Genomic DNA, 15,057 nt, shown 5'->3' with positions numbered 1-15,057 from the left:
CTTTAGATCTTCAGTCTAACGCTCTCTCAACTGAGCTATTTCGGCTCTTTTTCATGCATCCAGGGAAACTTTCCTTTGGAAATAATTTACTTTAAGATACACGATCCAAAAAGATTTCATATTGCCGAAAACCGGGATCGAACCAGGGACCTTTAGATCTTCATTCTAACGCTCTCCCAACTGAGCTATTTCGGCGCTTATTCACGTAACCAGGGTAACTTTGCATAGGAAAACAGTTTACTTTAATGTATACGACCCAAAAGCCTTTCTTGTTGCCGAAACCCGGGATAGAACCAGGGACCTTTAGATCTTCAGTCTAACGCTCTCCCAACTGAGCTATTTCGGCTCTTTTTCATGCAACCAGGGAAACTTTCCTTTGGAAAACAGCTTTCATTAATGTACACGACCCATAACGATTTCGTGTTTCCGAAACTCGGGATCGAACCAGGGACCTTTAGATCTTCAGTCTAACGCTCTCCCAACTGAGGTATTTCAGCTCGCTTTCATGCAAACAAGGAAACTTTACTGAAGCAAATAATTTACTTAAAGATACACGACCCAAAAAGCACTCGTGTTGCCGAAACCCGGGATCGAACCAGGGACCTTTAGATCTTCAGTCTAACGCTCTCCCAACTGAGCTATTTCGGCTCTCTTTCGTGCAAACAGGGAAACTTTACTGAAGCCAATAATTTACTTTAAGATACACGACCCAAAAAAGCGCTCGTCTTGCCAAAACCCGGGATCGAACCAGGGACCTTTAGATCTTCAGTCTAACGCTCTCTCAACTGAGCTATTTCGGCTCTTTTTCATGCATCCAGGGAAACTTTCCTTTGGAAATAATTTACTTTAAGATACACGATCCAAAAAGATTTCATATTGCCGAAACCCGGGATCGAACCTGGGACCTTTAGATCTGCAGTCTAACGCTCTCCCAACTGAGCTATTTCGGCTCTTTTTCACGCAAACAGGGAAACTTTGCATAGGAAAACAGTTTACTTTAATGTATACGACCCAAAAGCCTTTCTTGTTGCCGAAACCCGGGATCGAACCAGGGACCTTTAGATCTTCAGTCTAACGCTCTCCCAACTGAGCTATTTCGGCTCTCTTTCGTGCAAACAGGGAAACTTTACTGAAGCAAATAATTTACTTTAAGATACATGATCCAAAAAGATTTCATATTGCCGAAACCCGGGATCGAACCTGGGACCTTTAGATCTGCAGTCTAACGCTCTCCCAACTGAGCTATTTCGGCTCTTTGTCACGCAAACAGGGAAACTTTGCATAGGAAAACAGTTTACATTAATGTATACGACCCAAAAGCCTTTCTTGTTGCCGAAACCCGGGATCGAACCAGGGACCTTTAGATCTTCAGTCTAACGCTCTCCCAACTGAGCTATTTCGGCTCTCTTTCGTGCAAACAGGGAAACTTTACTGAAGCAAATAATTTACTTTAAGATACACGACCCAAAAAAGCACTCGTGTTGCCCAAACCCGGGATCGAACCAGGGACCTTCAGATCTTCAGTCTAACGCTCTCCCAACTGAGCTATTTCGGCTCTTCTTCTTGCGACCAGGGAAACTTTCCTTTGGAAATAATTTACTTTAAGATACATGATCCAAAAAGATTTCATATTGCCGAAACCCGGGATCGAACCAGGGACCTTTAGATCTTCAGTCTAACGCTCTCCCAACTGAGCTATTTCGGCTCTTTTTCACGCAAACAGGGAATTTTTACATAGGAAAACAGTTTACTTTAATGTATACGACCCAAAAGCCTTTCTTGTTGCCGAAACCCGGGATCGAACCAGGGACCTTTAGATCTTCAGTCTAACGCTCTCCCAACTGAGGTATTTCAGCTCGCTTTCATGCAAACAAGGAAACTTTACTGAAGCAAATAATTTACTTAAAGATACACGACCCAAAAAGCACTCGTGTTGCCGAAACCCGGGATCGAACCAGGGACCTTTAGATCTTCAGTCTAACGCTCTCCCAACTGAGCTATTTCGGCTCTCTTTCGTGCAAACAGGGAAACTTTACTGAAGCCAATAATTTACTTTAAGATACACGACCCAAAAAAGCGCTCGTCTTGCCAAAACCCGGGATCGAACCAGGGACCTTTAGATCTTCAGTCTAACGCTCTCTCAACTGAGCTATTTCGGCTCTTTTTCATGCATCCAGGGAAACTTTCCTTTGGAAATAATTTACTTTAAGATACACGATCCAAAAAGATTTCATATTGCCGAAAACCGGGATCGAACCAGGGACCTTTAGATCTTCATTCTAACGCTCTCCCAACTGAGCTATTTCGGCGCTTATTCACGTAACCAGGGTAACTTTGCATAGGAAAACAGTTTACTTTAATGTATACGACCCAAAAGCCTTTCTTGTTGCCGAAACCCGGGATAGAACCAGGGACCTTTAGATCTTCAGTCTAACGCTCTCCCAACTGAGCTATTTCGGCTCTTTTTCATGCAACCAGGGAAACTTTCCTTTGGAAAACAGCTTTCATTAATGTACACGACCCATAACGATTTCGTGTTTCCGAAACTCGGGATCGAACCAGGGACCTTTAGATCTTCAGTCTAACGCTCTCCCAACTGAGGTATTTCAGCTCGCTTTCATGCAAACAAGGAAACTTTACTGAAGCAAATAATTTACTTAAAGATACACGACCCAAAAAGCACTCGTGTTGCCGAAACCCGGGATCGAACCAGGGACCTTTAGATCTTCAGTCTAACGCTCTCCCAACTGAGCTATTTCGGCTCTCTTTCGTGCAAACAGGGAAACTTTACTGAAGCCAATAATTTACTTTAAGATACACGACCCAAAAAAGCGCTCGTCTTGCCAAAACCCGGGATCGAACCAGGGACCTTTAGATCTTCAGTCTAACGCTCTCTCAACAGAGCTATTTCGGCTCTTTTTCATGCATCCAGGGAAACTTTCCTTTGGAAATAATTTACTTTAAGATACACGATCCAAAAAGATTTCATATTGCCGAAACCCGGGATCGAACCTGGGACCTTTAGATCTGCAGTCTAACGCTCTCCCAACTGAGCTATTTCGGCTCTTTTTCACGCAAACAGGGAAACTTTGCATAGGAAAACAGTTTACTTTAATGTATACGACCCAAAAGCCTTTCTTGTTGCCGAAACCCGGGATCGAACCAGGGACCTTTAGATCTTCAGTCTAACGCTCTCCCAACTGAGCTATTTCGGCTCTCTTTCGTGCAAACAGGGAAACTTTACTGAAGCAAATAATTTACTTTAAGATACACGACCCAAAAAAGCACTCGTGTTGCCCAAACCCGGGATCGAACCAGGGACCTTCAGATCTTCAGTCTAACGCTCTCCCAACTGAGCTATTTCGGCTCTTCTTCTTGCGACCAGGGAAACTTTCCTTTGGAAATAATTTACTTTAAGATACATGATCCAAAAAGATTTCATATTGCCGAAACCCGGGATCGAACCAGGGACCTTTAGATCTTCAGTCTAACGCTCTCCCAACTGAGCTATTTCGGCTCTTTTTCACGCAAACAGGGAATTTTTACATAGGAAAACAGTTTACTTTAATGTATACGACCCAAAAGCCTTTCTTGTTGCCGAAACCCGGGATCGAACCAGGGACCTTTAGATCTTCAGTCTAACGCTCTCCCAACTGAGCTATTTCGGCTCTTCTTCTTGCGACCAGGGAAACTTTCCTTTGGAAATAATTTACTTTAAGATACATGATCCAAAAAGATTTCATATTGCCGAAACCCGGGATCGAACCAGGGACCTTTAGATCTTCAGTCTAACGCTCTCCCAACTGATCTATTTCGGCTCTTTTTCACGCAAACAGGGAAACTTTACATAGGAAAACAGTTTACTTTAATGTATACGAACCAAAAGCCTTTCTTGTTGCCGAAACCCGGGATCAAACCAGGGACCTTTAGATCTTCAGTCTAACGCTCTCCCAACTGAGGTATTTCAGCTCGCTTTCATGCAAACAAGGAAACTTTACTGAAGCAAATAATTTACTTAAAGATACACGACCCAAAAAGCACTCGTGTTGCCAAAACCCGGGATCGAACCAGGGACCTTTAGATCTTCAGTCTAACGCTCTCCCAACTGAGCTATTTCGGCTCTCTTTCGTGCAAACAGGGAAACTTTACTGAAGCCAATAATTTACTTTAAGATACACGACCCAAAAAAGCGCTCGTCTTGCCAAAACCCGGGATCGAACCAGGGACCTTTAGATCTTCAGTCTAACGCTCTCTCAACTGAGCTATTTCGGCTCTTTTTCATGCATCCAGGGAAACTTTCCTTTGGAAATAATTTACTTTAAGATACACGATCCAAAAAGATTTCATATTGCCGAAAACCGGGATCGAACCAGGGACCTTTAGATCTTCATTCTAACGCTCTCCCAACTGAGCTATTTCGGCGCTTATTCACGTAACCAGGGTAACTTTGCATAGGAAAACAGTTTACTTTAATGTATACGACCCAAAAGCCTTTCTTGTTGCCGAAACCCGGGATAGAACCAGGGACCTTTAGATCTTCAGTCTAACGCTCTCCCAACTGAGCTATTTCGGCTCTTTTTCATGCAACCAGGGAAACTTTCCTTTGGAAAACAGCTTTCATTAATGTACACGACCCATAACGATTTCGTGTTTCCGAAACTCGGGATCGAACCAGGGACCTTTAGATCTTCAGTCTAACGCTCTCCCAACTGAGCTATTTCGGCTCTATTTCATGCTACCAGAGAAACTTTCCTGGAGGAAATAATTTACTTTAAGATACATGATCCAAAAAGATTTCATATTGCCGAAACCCGGGATCGAACCTGGGACCTTTAGATCTGCAGTCTAACGCTCTCCCAACTGAGCTATTTCGGCTCTTTTTCACGCAAACAGGGAAACTTTGCATAGGAAAACAGTTTACTTTAATGTACACGACCCAAAAGCCTTTCTTGTTGCCGAAACCCGGGATCGAACCAGGGAAATTTAGATCTTCAGTCTAACGCTCTCCAAACTGAGGTATTTCAGCTCTCTTTCATGCAAACAAGGAAACTTTACTGAAGCAAATAATTTACTTAAAGATACACGACCCAAAAAGCACTCGTGTTGCCGAAACCCGGGATCGAACCAGGGATCTTTAGATCTTCAGTCTAACGCTCTCCCAACTGAGCTATTTCGGCTCTCTTTCGTGCAAACAGGGAAACTTTACTGAAGCAAATAATTTACTTTAAGATACACGACCCAAAAAAGCACTCGTGTTGCCGAAACCCGGGACCTTTAGATCTTCAGTCTAACGCTCTCCCAACTGAGCTATTTCGGCTCTTTTTAACGCAAACAGGGAAACTTTACATAGGAAAACAATTTACTTTAATGTATACGACCCAAAAGCCTTTCTTGTTGCCCAAACCCGGGATCGAACCAGGGACCTTTAGATCTTCAGTCTAACACTCTCCCAACTGAGCTATTTCGGCTCTTCTTCTTGCGACCAGGGAAACTTTCCTTTGGAAATAATTTACTTTAAGATACATGATCCAAAAAAATTTCACATTGCCGAAACCCGGGATCGAACCAGGGACCTTTAGATCTTCAGTCTAACGCTCTCCCAACTGAGCTATTTCGGCTCTTTTTCAAGCAAACAGGGAAACTTTACATAGGAAAACAGTTTACTTTAATGTATACGACCCAAAAGCCTTTCTTGTTGCCGAAACCCGGGATCGAACCAGGGACCTTTAGATCTTCAGTCTAACGCTCTCCCAACTTAGGTATTTCAGCTCTCTTTCATGCAAACAAGAAAACTTTACTGAAGCAAATAATTTACTTAAAGATACACAACCCAAAAAGCACTCGTGTTGCCGAAACCCGGGATCGAACCAGGGACCTTTAGATCTTCAGTCTAACGCTCTCCCAACTGAGCTATTTCGGCTCTTTTCGTGCAAACAGGGAAACTTTACTGAAGCAAATAATTTACTTTAAGATACACGACCCAAAAAAGCACTCGTGTTGCCGAAACCCGGGATCGAACCAGGGACCTTTAGATCTTCAGTCTAACGCTCTCCCAACTGAGCTATTTCGGCTCTTTTTCACGCAAACAGGGAAACTTTACATAGGAAAACAATTTACTTTAATGTATACGACCCAAAAGCCTTTCTTGTTGCCCAAACCCGGGATCGAACCAGGGACCTTTAGATCTTCAGTCTAACGCTCTCCCAACTGAGCTATTTCGGCTCTTCTTCTTGCGACCAGGGAAACTTTCCTTTGGAAATAATTTACTTTAAGATACATGATCCAAAAAAATTTCATATTGCCGAAACCCGGGATCGAACCAGGGACCTTTAGATCTTCAGTCTAACGCTCTCCCAACTGAGCTATTTCGGCTCTTTTTCACGCAAACAGGGAAACTTTACATAGGAAAACAATTTACTTTAATGTATACGACCCAAAAGCCTTTCTTGTTGCCCAAACCCGGGATCGAACCAGGGACCTTTAGATCTTCAGTCTAACGCTCTCCCAACTGAGCTATTTCGGCTCTTCTTCTTGCGACCAGGGAAACTTTCCTTTGGAAATAATTTACTTTAAGATACATGATCCAAAAAAATTTCATATTGCCGAAACCCGGGATCGAACCAGGGACCTTTAGCTCTTCAGTCTAACGCTCTCCCAACTGAGCTATTTCGGCTCTTTTTCACGCAAACAGGGAAACTTTACATAGGAAAACAGTTTACTTTAATGTATACGACCCAAATGCCTTTCTTCTTGCCGAAACCCGGGATCGAACCAGGGACCTTTAGATCTTCAGTCTAACGCTCTCCCAACTGAGCTATTTCGGCTCTTTTTCTTGCGACCAGGGAAACTTTTCTTTGGAAATAATTTACTTTAAGATACATGATCCAAAAAGATTTCATATTGCCGAAACCCGGGATCGAACCAGGGACCTTTAGATCTTCAGTCTAACGCTCTCCCAACTGAGCTATTTCGGCTCTTTTGCACGCAAACAGGGAAACTTTACATAGGAAAACAGTTTACTTTAATGTATACGACCCAAAAGCCTTTCTTCTTGCCGAAACCCGGGATCGAACCAGGGACCTTTAGATCTTCAGTCTAACGCTCTCCCAAATGAGGTATTTCAGCTCTCTTTCATGCAAACAAGAAAACTTTACTGAAGCAAATAATTTACTTAAAGATCCACGACCCAAAAAGCACTCGTGTTGCCGAAACCCGGGATCGAACCAGGGACATTTAGATCTTCAGTCTAACGCTCTCCCAACTGAGCTATTTCGGCTCTTTTTCACGCAAACAGGGAAACTTTACATAGGAAAACAGTTTACTTTAATGTATGCGACCCAAAAGCCTTTCTTGTTGCCGAAACCCGGGATCGAACCAGGGACCTTTAGATCTTCAGTCTAAAGCTCTCCCAACTGAGGTATTTCAGCTCTCTTTCATGCAAACAAGGAAACTTTACTGAAGCAAATAATTTACTTAAAGATACACGACCCAAAAAGCACTCGTGTTGCCGAAACCCGGGATCGAACCAGGGACATTTAGATCTTCAGTCTAACGCTCTCCCAACTGAGCTATTTCGCCTCTTTTTCACGCAACCAGGGAAACTTTGCATATGAAAACATCTTACTTTAATGTAAACGACGCAAAAGCCTTTCTTGTTGCCGAAACCCGGGATCGAACCAGGGACCTTTAGATCTTCAGTCTAACGCTCTCTCAACTGAGCTATTTCGGCTCTTTTTCATGCATCCAGGGAAACTTTCCTTTGGAAATAATTTACTTTTAGATACACGATCCAAAAAGATTTCATATTGCCGAAACCCGAGATCGAACCAGGGACCTTTAGATCTTCAGTCTAACGCTCTCCCAACTGAGCTATTTCGGCTCTTTTTCATGCAACCAGGGAAACTTTCCTTTGGAAAACAGCTTTCTTTAATGTACACGACCCATAACGCTTTCGTGTTTCCGAAACTCGGGATCGAACCAGGGACCTTTAGATCTTCAGTCTAACGCTCTCCCAACTGAGCTATTTCGGCTCTATTTCATGCTACCAGGGAAACTTTCCTGGAGGAAATAATTTACTTTAAGATACATGATCCAAAAAGATTTCATATTGCCGAAACCCGGGATCGAACCTGGGACCTTTAGATCTTCAGTCTAACGCTCTCCCAACTGAGCTATTTCGGCTCTTTTTCACGCAAACAGGGAAACTTTGCATAGGAAAACAGTTTACTTTAATGTATAGGACCCAAAAGCCTTTCTTGTTGCCGAAACCCGGGATCGAACCAGGGACCTTTAGATCTTCAGTCTAACGCTCTCAAAACTGAGGTATTTCAGCTCTCTTTCATGCAAACAAGGAAACTTTACTGAAGCAAATAATTTACTTAAAGATACACGACCCAAAAAGCACTCGTGTTGCCGAAACCCGGGATCGAACCAGGGACCTTTAGATCTTCAGTCTAACGCTCTCCCAACTGAGCTATTTCGGCTCTCTTTCGTGCAAACAGGGAAACTTTACTGAAGCAAATAATTTACTTTAAGATACACGACCCAAAAAAGCACTTGTGTTGCCGAAACCCGGGAACGAACCAGGGACCTTTAGATCTTCAGTCTAACGCTCTCCCAACTGAGCTATTTCGGCTCTTTTTCACGCAAACAGGGAAACTTTACATAGGAAAACAGTTTACTTTAATGTATGCGACCCAAAAGCCTTTCTTGTTGCCAAAACCCGGGATCGAACCAGGGACCTTTAGATCTTCAGTCTAACGCTCTCCCAACTGAGCTATTTCGCCTCTTTTTCACGCAGCCAGGGAAACTTTGCATAGGAAAACAGTTTACTTTAATGTAAACGACCCAAAAGCCTTTCTTGTTGCCGAAACCCGGGATCGAACCAGGGACCTTTAGATCTTCAGTCTAACGCTCTCTCAACTGAGCTATTTCGGCTCTTTTTCATGCATCCAGGGTAACTTTCCTTTGGAAATAATTTACTTTAAGATACACGATCCAAAAAGATTTCATATTGCCGAAACCCGAGATCGAACCAGGGACCTTTAGATCTTCAGTCTAACGCTCTCCCAACTGAGCTATTTCGGCTCTTTTCATGCAACCAGGGAAACTTTCCTTTGGAAAACAGCTTTCTTTAATGTACACGACCCATAACGCTTTCGTGTTTCCGAAACTCGGGATCGAACCAGGGACCTTTAGATCTACAGTCTAACGCTCTCCCAACTGAGCTATTTCGGCTCTATTTCATGCTACCAGGGAAACTTTCCTGGAGGAAATAATTTACTTTAAGATACATGATCCAAAAAGATTTCATATTGCCGAAACCCGGGATCGAACCTGGGACCTTTAGATCTTCAGTCTAACGCTCTCCCAACTGAGCTATTTCGGCTCTTTTTCACGCAAACAGGGAAACTTTGCATAGGAAAACAGTTTACTTTAATGTATAGGACCCAAAAGCCTTTCTTGTTGCCGAAACCCGGGATCGAACCAGGGACCTTTAGATCTTCAGTCTAACGCTCTCAAAACTGAGGTATTTCAGCTCTCTTTCATGCAAACAAGGAAACTTTACTGAAGCAAATAATTTACTAAGATACACGACCCAAAAAGCACTCGTGTTGCCGAAACCCGGGATCGAACCAGGGACCTTTAGATCTTCAGTCTAACGCTCTCCCAACTGAGCTATTTCGGCTCTCTTTCGTGCAAACAGGGAAACTTTACTGAAGCAAATAATTTACTTTAAGTTACACGACCCAAAAAAGCACTTGTGTTGCCGAAACCCGGGATCGAACCAGGGACCTTTAGATCTTCAGTCTAACGCTCTCCCAACTGAGCTATTTCGGCTCTTTTTCACGCAAACAGGGAAACTTTACATAGGAAAACAGTTTACTTTAATGTATGCGACCCAAAAGCCTTTCTTGTTGCCGAAACCCGGGATCGAACCAGGGACCTTTAGATCTTCAGTCTAACGCTCTCCCAACTGAGGTATTTCAGCTCTCTTTCATGCAAACAAGGAAACTTTACTGAAGCAAATAATTTACTTAAAGATACACGACCCAAAAAGCACTCGTGTTGCCGAAACCCGGGATCGAACCAGGGACCTTTAGATCTTCAGTCTAACGCTCTCCCAACTGAGCTATTTCGCCTCTTTTTCACGCAGCCAGGGAAACTTTGCATAGGAAAACAGTTTACTTTAATGTAAACGACCCAAAAGCCTTTCTTGTTGCCGAAACCCGGGATCGAACCAGGGACCTTTAGATCTTCAGTCTAACGCTCTCTCAACTGAGCTATTTCGGCTCTTTTTCATGCAACCAGGGAAACTTTCCTTTGGAAATAATTTACTTTAAGATACACGATCCAAAAAGATTTCATATTGCCGAAACCCGAGATCGAACCAGGGACCTTTAGGTCTTCAGTCTAACGCTCTCCCAACTGAGCTATTTCGGCTCTTTTTCATGCAACCAGGGAAACTTTCCTTTGGAAAACAGCTTTCTTTAATGTACACGACCCATAACGCTTTCGTGTTTCCGAAACTCGGGATCGAACCAGGGACCTTTAGATCTTCAGTCTAACGCTCTCCCAACTGAGCTATTTCGGCTCTATTTCATGCTACCAGGGAAACTTTCCTGGAGGAAATAATTTACTTTAAGATACATGATCCAAAAAGATTTCATATTGCCGAAACCCGGGATCGAACCTGGGACCTTTAGATCTTCAGTCTAACGCTCTCCCAACTGAGCTATTTCGGCTCTTTTTCACGCAAACAGGGAAACTTTACATAGGAAAACAGTTTACTTTAATGTATGCGACCCAAAAGCCTTTCTTGTTGCCGAAACCCGGGATCGAACCAGGGACCTTTAGATCTTCAGTCTAACGCTCTCCCAACTGAGGTATTTCAGCTCTCTTTCATGCAAACAAGGAAACTTTACTGAAGCAAATAATTTACTTAAAGATACACGACCCAAAAAGCACTCGTGTTGCCGAAACCCGGGATCGAACCAGGGACCTTTAGATCTTCAGTCTAACGCTCTCCCAACTGAGCTATTTCGCCTCTTTTTCACGCAGCCAGGGAAACTTTGCATAGGAAAACAGTTTACTTTAATGTAAACGACCCAAAAGCCTTTCTTGTTGCCGAAACCCGGGATCGAACCAGGGACCTTTAGATCTTCAGTCTAACGCTCTCTCAACTGAGCTATTTCGGCTCTTTTTCATGCAACCAGGGAAACTTTCCTTTGGAAATAATTTACTTTAAGATACACGATCCAAAAAGATTTCATATTGCCGAAACCCGAGATCGAACCAGGGACCTTTAGGTCTTCAGTCTAACGCTCTCCCAACTGAGCTATTTCGGCTCTTTTTCATGCAACCAGGGAAACTTTCCTTTGGAAAACAGCTTTCTTTAATGTACACGACCCATAACGCTTTCGTGTTTCCGAAACTCGGGATCGAACCAGGGACCTTTAGATCTTCAGTCTAACGCTCTCCCAACTGAGCTATTTCGGCTCTATTTCATGCTACCAGGGAAACTTTCCTGGAGGAAATAATTTACTTTAAGATACATGATCCAAAAAGATTTCATATTGCCGAAACCCGGGATCGAACCTGGGACCTTTAGATCTTCAGTCTAACGCTCTCCCAACTGAGCTATTTCGGCTCTTTTTCACGCAAACAGGGAAACTTTGCATAGGAAAACAGTTTACTTTAATGTATAGGAGCCAAAAGCCTTCTTGTTGCCGAAACCCGGGATCGAACCAGGGACCTTTAGATCTTCAGTCTAACGCTCTCAAAACTGAGGTATTTCAGCTCTCTTTCATGCAAACAAGGAAACTTTACTGAAGCAAATAATTTACTTAAAGATACACGACCCAAAAAGCACTCGTGTTGCCGAAACCCGGGATCGAACCAGGGACCTTTAGATCTTCAGTCTAACGCTCTCCCAACTGAGCTATTTCGGCTCCCTTTCGTGCAAACAGGGAAACTTTACTGAAGCAAATAATTTACCTTAAGATACACGACCCAAAAAAGCACTCGTGTTGCCGAAACCCGGGATCGAACCAGGGACCTTTAGATCTTCAGTCTAACGCTCTCCCAACTGAGCTATTTCGGCTCTTTTTCACGCAAACAGGGAAACTTTACATAGGAAAACAGTTTACTTTAATGTATGCGACCCAAAAGCCTTTCTTGTTGCCGAAACCCGGGATCGAACCAGGGACCTTTAGATCTTCAGTCTAACGCTCTCCCAACTGAGGTATTTCAGCTCTCTTTCATGCAAACAAGGAAACTTTACTGAAGCAAATAATTTACTTAAAGATACACGACCCAAAAAGCACTCGTGTTGCCGAAACCCGGGATCGAACCAGGGACCTTTAGATCTTCAGTCTAACGCTCTCCCAACTGAGCTATTTCGGCTCTCTTTCGTGCAAACAGGGAAACTTTACTGAAGCAAATAATTTACTTTAAGATACACGACCCAAAAAAGCACTCGTGTTGCCGAAACCCGGGATCGAACCAGGGACCTTTAGATCTTCAGTCTAACGCTCTCCCAACTGAGCTATTTTGGCTCTATTTCATGCAACCAGGGAAACTTTCCTGGAGGAAATAATTTACTTTAAGAAACATGATCCAAAAAGATTTCATATTGCCGAAACCCGGGATCGAACTTGGGACCTTTAGATCTTCAGTCTAACGCTCTCCCAACTGAGCTATTTCGGCTCTTTTTCACGCAAACAGGGAAACTTTGCATAGGAAAACAGTTTACTTTAATGTATACGACCCAAAAGCCTTTCTTGTTGCCGAAACCCGGGATCGAACCAGGGATCTTTAGATCTTCAGTCTAACGCTCTCCTAACTGACCTATTTCGGCTCTCTTTCGTGCAAACAGGGAAACTTTACTGAAGCAAATAATTTACTTTAAGATACACGACCCAAAAAAGCACTCGTGTTGCCGAAACCCGGGATCGAACCAGGGACCTTTAGATCTTCAGTCTAACGCTCTCCCAACTGAGCTATTTCGGCTCTCTTTCGTGCAAACAGGGAAACTTTACTGAAGCAAATTATTTACTTTAAGATACACGACCCAAAAAAGCACTCGTGTTGCCGAAACCCGGGATCGAACCAGGGACCTTTAGATCTTCAGTCTAACGCTCTCCCAACTGAGCTATTTCGGCTCTTTTTCACGCAAACAGGGAAACTTTACATAGGAAAACAGTTTACTTTAATGCATACGACCCAAAAGTCTTTCTTGTTGCCGAAACCCAGGATCGAACCAGGGACCTTTAGATCTTCAGTCTAACGCTCTCCCAACTGAGCTATTTCGGCTCTTCTTCTTGCGACCAGGGAAACTTTCCTTTGGAAATAATTTACCTTAAGATACATGATCCAAAAAGAATTCATATTGCCGAAACCCGGGATCGAACCAGGGACCTTTAGATCTTCAGTCCAACGCTCTCCCAACTGAGCTATTTCGGCTCTTTGTCACGCTAACAGGGAAACTTTACATAGGAAAACAGTTTACTTTAATGTATACGACCCAAAAGCCTTTCTTGTTGCCGAAACCCGGGACCTTTAGATCTTCAGTCTAACGCTCTCCCAACTGAGCTATTTCGGCTCTCTTTCGTGCAAACAGGGAAACTTTACTGAAGCAAATAATTTCTTTAAAAAACACGACCTAAAAAAGCACTCGTGTTGCCGAAACCCGGGATCGAACCAGGGACCTTTAGATCTTCAGTCTAACGCTCTCCCAACTGAGCTATTTCGCCTCTTTTTCACGCAACCAGGCAAACTTTGCATAGGAAAACAGTTTACTTTAATGTAAACGACCCAAAAGCCTTTCTTGTTGCCCAAACCCGGGATCGAACCAGGGACCTTTAGATCTTCAGTCTAACGCTCTCCCAACTGAGCTATTTCGGCTCTTCTTCTTGCGACCAGGGAAACTTTCCTTTGGAAATAATTTACTTTAAGATACATGATCCAAAAAGATTTCATATTGCCGAAACCCGGGATCGAACCAGGGACCTTTAGATCTTCAGTCTAACGCTCTCCCAACTGAGCTATTTCGGCTCTTTTTCACGCAAACAGGGAATTTTTACATAGGAAAACAGTTTACTTTAATGTATACGACCCAAAAGCCTTTCTTGTTGCCGAAACCCGGGATCGAACCAGGGACCTTTAGATCTTCAGTCTAACGCTCTCCCAACTGAGCTATTTCGCCTCTTTTTCACGCAACCAGGGAAACTTTGCATAGGAAAACGGTTTACTTTAATGTAAACGACCCAAAAGCCTTTCTTGTTGCCGAAACCCGGGATCGAACCAGGGACCTTTAGATCTTCAGTCTAACGCTCTCTCAACTGAGCTATTTCGGCTCTTTTTCATGCATCCAGGGAAACTTTCCTTTGGAAATAATTTACTTTAAGATACACGATCCAAAAAGATTTCATATTGCCGAAACCTGAGATCGAACCAGGGACCATTAGATCTTCAGTCTAACGCTCTCAAAACTGAGTTATTTCGGCTCTTTTTCATGCAACCAGGGAAACTTTCCTTTGGAAAACAGCTTTCTTTAATGTACACGACCCATAACGCTTTCGTGTTTCCGAAACTCGGGATCGAACCAGGGACCTTTAGATCTTCAGTCTAACGCTCTCCCAACTGAGCTATTTCGGCTCTATTTCATGCTACCAGGGAAACTTTCCTTTGGAAATAATTTACTTTAAGATACACGATCCAAAAAGATTTCATATTGCCGAAACCCGAGATCGAACCAGGGACCATTAGATCTTCAGTCTAACGCTCTCCCAACTGAGCTATTTCGGCTCTTTTTCATGCAACCAGGGAAACTTTCCTTTGGAAAACAGCTTTCTTTAATGTACACGACCCATAACGCTTTCGTGTTTCCGAAACTCGGGATCGAACCAGGGACCTTTAGATCTTCAGTCTAACGCTCTCCCAACTGAGCTATTTCGGCTCTTTTTCACGCAAACAGGGAAACTTTACATAGGAAAACAGTTTACTTTAATGTATGCGACCCAAAAGCCTTTCTTGTTGCCGAAAACCGGGATCAAA

General features: G+C 43.2%; 51 non-coding genes across 51 annotated transcripts; all 51 read right to left on the bottom strand.

The window, feature by feature from the left end:
* Positions 1-575: 575 nt before the first annotated feature.
* Positions 576-648, bottom strand: TRNAF-GAA (transfer RNA phenylalanine (anticodon GAA)). The gene has a single exon. It is a non-coding gene; the product is annotated as a tRNA-Phe (tRNA).
* Positions 649-877: 229 nt separating this feature from the next.
* On the bottom strand, positions 878-950 carry TRNAC-GCA (transfer RNA cysteine (anticodon GCA)). The gene has a single exon. It is a non-coding gene; the product is annotated as a tRNA-Cys (tRNA).
* A 78-nt stretch (positions 951-1,028) lies between these two features.
* On the bottom strand, positions 1,029-1,101 carry TRNAF-GAA (transfer RNA phenylalanine (anticodon GAA)). Its single transcript has one exon. It is a non-coding gene; the product is annotated as a tRNA-Phe (tRNA).
* Positions 1,102-1,179: 78 nt separating this feature from the next.
* Positions 1,180-1,252, bottom strand: TRNAC-GCA (transfer RNA cysteine (anticodon GCA)). The gene has a single exon. It is a non-coding gene; the product is annotated as a tRNA-Cys (tRNA).
* Positions 1,253-1,330: 78 nt separating this feature from the next.
* Positions 1,331-1,403, bottom strand: TRNAF-GAA (transfer RNA phenylalanine (anticodon GAA)). The gene has a single exon. It is a non-coding gene; the product is annotated as a tRNA-Phe (tRNA).
* A 229-nt stretch (positions 1,404-1,632) lies between these two features.
* Positions 1,633-1,705, bottom strand: TRNAF-GAA (transfer RNA phenylalanine (anticodon GAA)). Its single transcript has one exon. It is a non-coding gene; the product is annotated as a tRNA-Phe (tRNA).
* A 229-nt stretch (positions 1,706-1,934) lies between these two features.
* On the bottom strand, positions 1,935-2,007 carry TRNAF-GAA (transfer RNA phenylalanine (anticodon GAA)). Its single transcript has one exon. It is a non-coding gene; the product is annotated as a tRNA-Phe (tRNA).
* Positions 2,008-2,689: 682 nt separating this feature from the next.
* Positions 2,690-2,762, bottom strand: TRNAF-GAA (transfer RNA phenylalanine (anticodon GAA)). The gene has a single exon. It is a non-coding gene; the product is annotated as a tRNA-Phe (tRNA).
* Positions 2,763-2,991: 229 nt separating this feature from the next.
* TRNAC-GCA (transfer RNA cysteine (anticodon GCA)) lies at positions 2,992-3,064 on the bottom strand. The gene has a single exon. It is a non-coding gene; the product is annotated as a tRNA-Cys (tRNA).
* A 78-nt stretch (positions 3,065-3,142) lies between these two features.
* On the bottom strand, positions 3,143-3,215 carry TRNAF-GAA (transfer RNA phenylalanine (anticodon GAA)). The gene has a single exon. It is a non-coding gene; the product is annotated as a tRNA-Phe (tRNA).
* A 229-nt stretch (positions 3,216-3,444) lies between these two features.
* Positions 3,445-3,517, bottom strand: TRNAF-GAA (transfer RNA phenylalanine (anticodon GAA)). Its single transcript has one exon. It is a non-coding gene; the product is annotated as a tRNA-Phe (tRNA).
* A 78-nt stretch (positions 3,518-3,595) lies between these two features.
* Positions 3,596-3,668, bottom strand: TRNAF-GAA (transfer RNA phenylalanine (anticodon GAA)). Its single transcript has one exon. It is a non-coding gene; the product is annotated as a tRNA-Phe (tRNA).
* A 379-nt stretch (positions 3,669-4,047) lies between these two features.
* On the bottom strand, positions 4,048-4,120 carry TRNAF-GAA (transfer RNA phenylalanine (anticodon GAA)). The gene has a single exon. It is a non-coding gene; the product is annotated as a tRNA-Phe (tRNA).
* A 682-nt stretch (positions 4,121-4,802) lies between these two features.
* Positions 4,803-4,875, bottom strand: TRNAC-GCA (transfer RNA cysteine (anticodon GCA)). Its single transcript has one exon. It is a non-coding gene; the product is annotated as a tRNA-Cys (tRNA).
* Positions 4,876-5,104: 229 nt separating this feature from the next.
* TRNAF-GAA (transfer RNA phenylalanine (anticodon GAA)) lies at positions 5,105-5,177 on the bottom strand. Its single transcript has one exon. It is a non-coding gene; the product is annotated as a tRNA-Phe (tRNA).
* Positions 5,178-5,545: 368 nt separating this feature from the next.
* On the bottom strand, positions 5,546-5,618 carry TRNAF-GAA (transfer RNA phenylalanine (anticodon GAA)). The gene has a single exon. It is a non-coding gene; the product is annotated as a tRNA-Phe (tRNA).
* Positions 5,619-5,847: 229 nt separating this feature from the next.
* TRNAF-GAA (transfer RNA phenylalanine (anticodon GAA)) lies at positions 5,848-5,920 on the bottom strand. Its single transcript has one exon. It is a non-coding gene; the product is annotated as a tRNA-Phe (tRNA).
* A 78-nt stretch (positions 5,921-5,998) lies between these two features.
* Positions 5,999-6,071, bottom strand: TRNAF-GAA (transfer RNA phenylalanine (anticodon GAA)). The gene has a single exon. It is a non-coding gene; the product is annotated as a tRNA-Phe (tRNA).
* A 78-nt stretch (positions 6,072-6,149) lies between these two features.
* On the bottom strand, positions 6,150-6,222 carry TRNAF-GAA (transfer RNA phenylalanine (anticodon GAA)). The gene has a single exon. It is a non-coding gene; the product is annotated as a tRNA-Phe (tRNA).
* Positions 6,223-6,299: 77 nt separating this feature from the next.
* On the bottom strand, positions 6,300-6,372 carry TRNAF-GAA (transfer RNA phenylalanine (anticodon GAA)). Its single transcript has one exon. It is a non-coding gene; the product is annotated as a tRNA-Phe (tRNA).
* Positions 6,373-6,450: 78 nt separating this feature from the next.
* TRNAF-GAA (transfer RNA phenylalanine (anticodon GAA)) lies at positions 6,451-6,523 on the bottom strand. Its single transcript has one exon. It is a non-coding gene; the product is annotated as a tRNA-Phe (tRNA).
* Positions 6,524-6,751: 228 nt separating this feature from the next.
* Positions 6,752-6,824, bottom strand: TRNAF-GAA (transfer RNA phenylalanine (anticodon GAA)). The gene has a single exon. It is a non-coding gene; the product is annotated as a tRNA-Phe (tRNA).
* A 77-nt stretch (positions 6,825-6,901) lies between these two features.
* TRNAF-GAA (transfer RNA phenylalanine (anticodon GAA)) lies at positions 6,902-6,974 on the bottom strand. Its single transcript has one exon. It is a non-coding gene; the product is annotated as a tRNA-Phe (tRNA).
* Positions 6,975-7,203: 229 nt separating this feature from the next.
* On the bottom strand, positions 7,204-7,276 carry TRNAF-GAA (transfer RNA phenylalanine (anticodon GAA)). The gene has a single exon. It is a non-coding gene; the product is annotated as a tRNA-Phe (tRNA).
* Positions 7,277-7,656: 380 nt separating this feature from the next.
* TRNAF-GAA (transfer RNA phenylalanine (anticodon GAA)) lies at positions 7,657-7,729 on the bottom strand. The gene has a single exon. It is a non-coding gene; the product is annotated as a tRNA-Phe (tRNA).
* Positions 7,730-8,108: 379 nt separating this feature from the next.
* TRNAF-GAA (transfer RNA phenylalanine (anticodon GAA)) lies at positions 8,109-8,181 on the bottom strand. Its single transcript has one exon. It is a non-coding gene; the product is annotated as a tRNA-Phe (tRNA).
* Positions 8,182-8,410: 229 nt separating this feature from the next.
* TRNAF-GAA (transfer RNA phenylalanine (anticodon GAA)) lies at positions 8,411-8,483 on the bottom strand. Its single transcript has one exon. It is a non-coding gene; the product is annotated as a tRNA-Phe (tRNA).
* A 381-nt stretch (positions 8,484-8,864) lies between these two features.
* TRNAF-GAA (transfer RNA phenylalanine (anticodon GAA)) lies at positions 8,865-8,937 on the bottom strand. Its single transcript has one exon. It is a non-coding gene; the product is annotated as a tRNA-Phe (tRNA).
* A 227-nt stretch (positions 8,938-9,164) lies between these two features.
* TRNAY-GUA (transfer RNA tyrosine (anticodon GUA)) lies at positions 9,165-9,237 on the bottom strand. Its single transcript has one exon. It is a non-coding gene; the product is annotated as a tRNA-Tyr (tRNA).
* Positions 9,238-9,315: 78 nt separating this feature from the next.
* On the bottom strand, positions 9,316-9,388 carry TRNAF-GAA (transfer RNA phenylalanine (anticodon GAA)). Its single transcript has one exon. It is a non-coding gene; the product is annotated as a tRNA-Phe (tRNA).
* A 227-nt stretch (positions 9,389-9,615) lies between these two features.
* Positions 9,616-9,688, bottom strand: TRNAF-GAA (transfer RNA phenylalanine (anticodon GAA)). Its single transcript has one exon. It is a non-coding gene; the product is annotated as a tRNA-Phe (tRNA).
* Positions 9,689-9,767: 79 nt separating this feature from the next.
* TRNAF-GAA (transfer RNA phenylalanine (anticodon GAA)) lies at positions 9,768-9,840 on the bottom strand. Its single transcript has one exon. It is a non-coding gene; the product is annotated as a tRNA-Phe (tRNA).
* A 229-nt stretch (positions 9,841-10,069) lies between these two features.
* Positions 10,070-10,142, bottom strand: TRNAF-GAA (transfer RNA phenylalanine (anticodon GAA)). Its single transcript has one exon. It is a non-coding gene; the product is annotated as a tRNA-Phe (tRNA).
* Positions 10,143-10,220: 78 nt separating this feature from the next.
* Positions 10,221-10,293, bottom strand: TRNAF-GAA (transfer RNA phenylalanine (anticodon GAA)). The gene has a single exon. It is a non-coding gene; the product is annotated as a tRNA-Phe (tRNA).
* Positions 10,294-10,672: 379 nt separating this feature from the next.
* TRNAF-GAA (transfer RNA phenylalanine (anticodon GAA)) lies at positions 10,673-10,745 on the bottom strand. Its single transcript has one exon. It is a non-coding gene; the product is annotated as a tRNA-Phe (tRNA).
* A 229-nt stretch (positions 10,746-10,974) lies between these two features.
* Positions 10,975-11,047, bottom strand: TRNAF-GAA (transfer RNA phenylalanine (anticodon GAA)). Its single transcript has one exon. It is a non-coding gene; the product is annotated as a tRNA-Phe (tRNA).
* Positions 11,048-11,125: 78 nt separating this feature from the next.
* TRNAF-GAA (transfer RNA phenylalanine (anticodon GAA)) lies at positions 11,126-11,198 on the bottom strand. The gene has a single exon. It is a non-coding gene; the product is annotated as a tRNA-Phe (tRNA).
* Positions 11,199-11,577: 379 nt separating this feature from the next.
* TRNAF-GAA (transfer RNA phenylalanine (anticodon GAA)) lies at positions 11,578-11,650 on the bottom strand. Its single transcript has one exon. It is a non-coding gene; the product is annotated as a tRNA-Phe (tRNA).
* A 228-nt stretch (positions 11,651-11,878) lies between these two features.
* On the bottom strand, positions 11,879-11,951 carry TRNAF-GAA (transfer RNA phenylalanine (anticodon GAA)). The gene has a single exon. It is a non-coding gene; the product is annotated as a tRNA-Phe (tRNA).
* A 79-nt stretch (positions 11,952-12,030) lies between these two features.
* TRNAF-GAA (transfer RNA phenylalanine (anticodon GAA)) lies at positions 12,031-12,103 on the bottom strand. Its single transcript has one exon. It is a non-coding gene; the product is annotated as a tRNA-Phe (tRNA).
* Positions 12,104-12,332: 229 nt separating this feature from the next.
* TRNAF-GAA (transfer RNA phenylalanine (anticodon GAA)) lies at positions 12,333-12,405 on the bottom strand. Its single transcript has one exon. It is a non-coding gene; the product is annotated as a tRNA-Phe (tRNA).
* A 79-nt stretch (positions 12,406-12,484) lies between these two features.
* Positions 12,485-12,557, bottom strand: TRNAF-GAA (transfer RNA phenylalanine (anticodon GAA)). Its single transcript has one exon. It is a non-coding gene; the product is annotated as a tRNA-Phe (tRNA).
* A 381-nt stretch (positions 12,558-12,938) lies between these two features.
* On the bottom strand, positions 12,939-13,011 carry TRNAF-GAA (transfer RNA phenylalanine (anticodon GAA)). The gene has a single exon. It is a non-coding gene; the product is annotated as a tRNA-Phe (tRNA).
* Positions 13,012-13,090: 79 nt separating this feature from the next.
* Positions 13,091-13,163, bottom strand: TRNAF-GAA (transfer RNA phenylalanine (anticodon GAA)). The gene has a single exon. It is a non-coding gene; the product is annotated as a tRNA-Phe (tRNA).
* A 78-nt stretch (positions 13,164-13,241) lies between these two features.
* On the bottom strand, positions 13,242-13,314 carry TRNAF-GAA (transfer RNA phenylalanine (anticodon GAA)). Its single transcript has one exon. It is a non-coding gene; the product is annotated as a tRNA-Phe (tRNA).
* A 77-nt stretch (positions 13,315-13,391) lies between these two features.
* On the bottom strand, positions 13,392-13,464 carry TRNAF-GAA (transfer RNA phenylalanine (anticodon GAA)). Its single transcript has one exon. It is a non-coding gene; the product is annotated as a tRNA-Phe (tRNA).
* Positions 13,465-13,681: 217 nt separating this feature from the next.
* Positions 13,682-13,754, bottom strand: TRNAF-GAA (transfer RNA phenylalanine (anticodon GAA)). Its single transcript has one exon. It is a non-coding gene; the product is annotated as a tRNA-Phe (tRNA).
* Positions 13,755-13,832: 78 nt separating this feature from the next.
* On the bottom strand, positions 13,833-13,905 carry TRNAF-GAA (transfer RNA phenylalanine (anticodon GAA)). Its single transcript has one exon. It is a non-coding gene; the product is annotated as a tRNA-Phe (tRNA).
* A 77-nt stretch (positions 13,906-13,982) lies between these two features.
* Positions 13,983-14,055, bottom strand: TRNAF-GAA (transfer RNA phenylalanine (anticodon GAA)). The gene has a single exon. It is a non-coding gene; the product is annotated as a tRNA-Phe (tRNA).
* Positions 14,056-14,133: 78 nt separating this feature from the next.
* On the bottom strand, positions 14,134-14,206 carry TRNAF-GAA (transfer RNA phenylalanine (anticodon GAA)). The gene has a single exon. It is a non-coding gene; the product is annotated as a tRNA-Phe (tRNA).
* A 78-nt stretch (positions 14,207-14,284) lies between these two features.
* TRNAF-GAA (transfer RNA phenylalanine (anticodon GAA)) lies at positions 14,285-14,357 on the bottom strand. The gene has a single exon. It is a non-coding gene; the product is annotated as a tRNA-Phe (tRNA).
* Positions 14,358-15,057: the final 700 nt, after the last annotated feature.

Source organism: Phalangium opilio, unplaced genomic scaffold (assembly GCF_054372755.1).
Source record: "Phalangium opilio isolate 3A_F unplaced genomic scaffold, DU_Popi_V2 ptg000038l_1, whole genome shotgun sequence".
NCBI classification, from domain to species: Eukaryota; Metazoa; Arthropoda; class Arachnida; order Opiliones; family Phalangiidae; genus Phalangium; species Phalangium opilio.
Note: the sequence above shows the minus strand (reverse complement) of the source record. Positions and strands in the feature narration are given on the sequence as shown.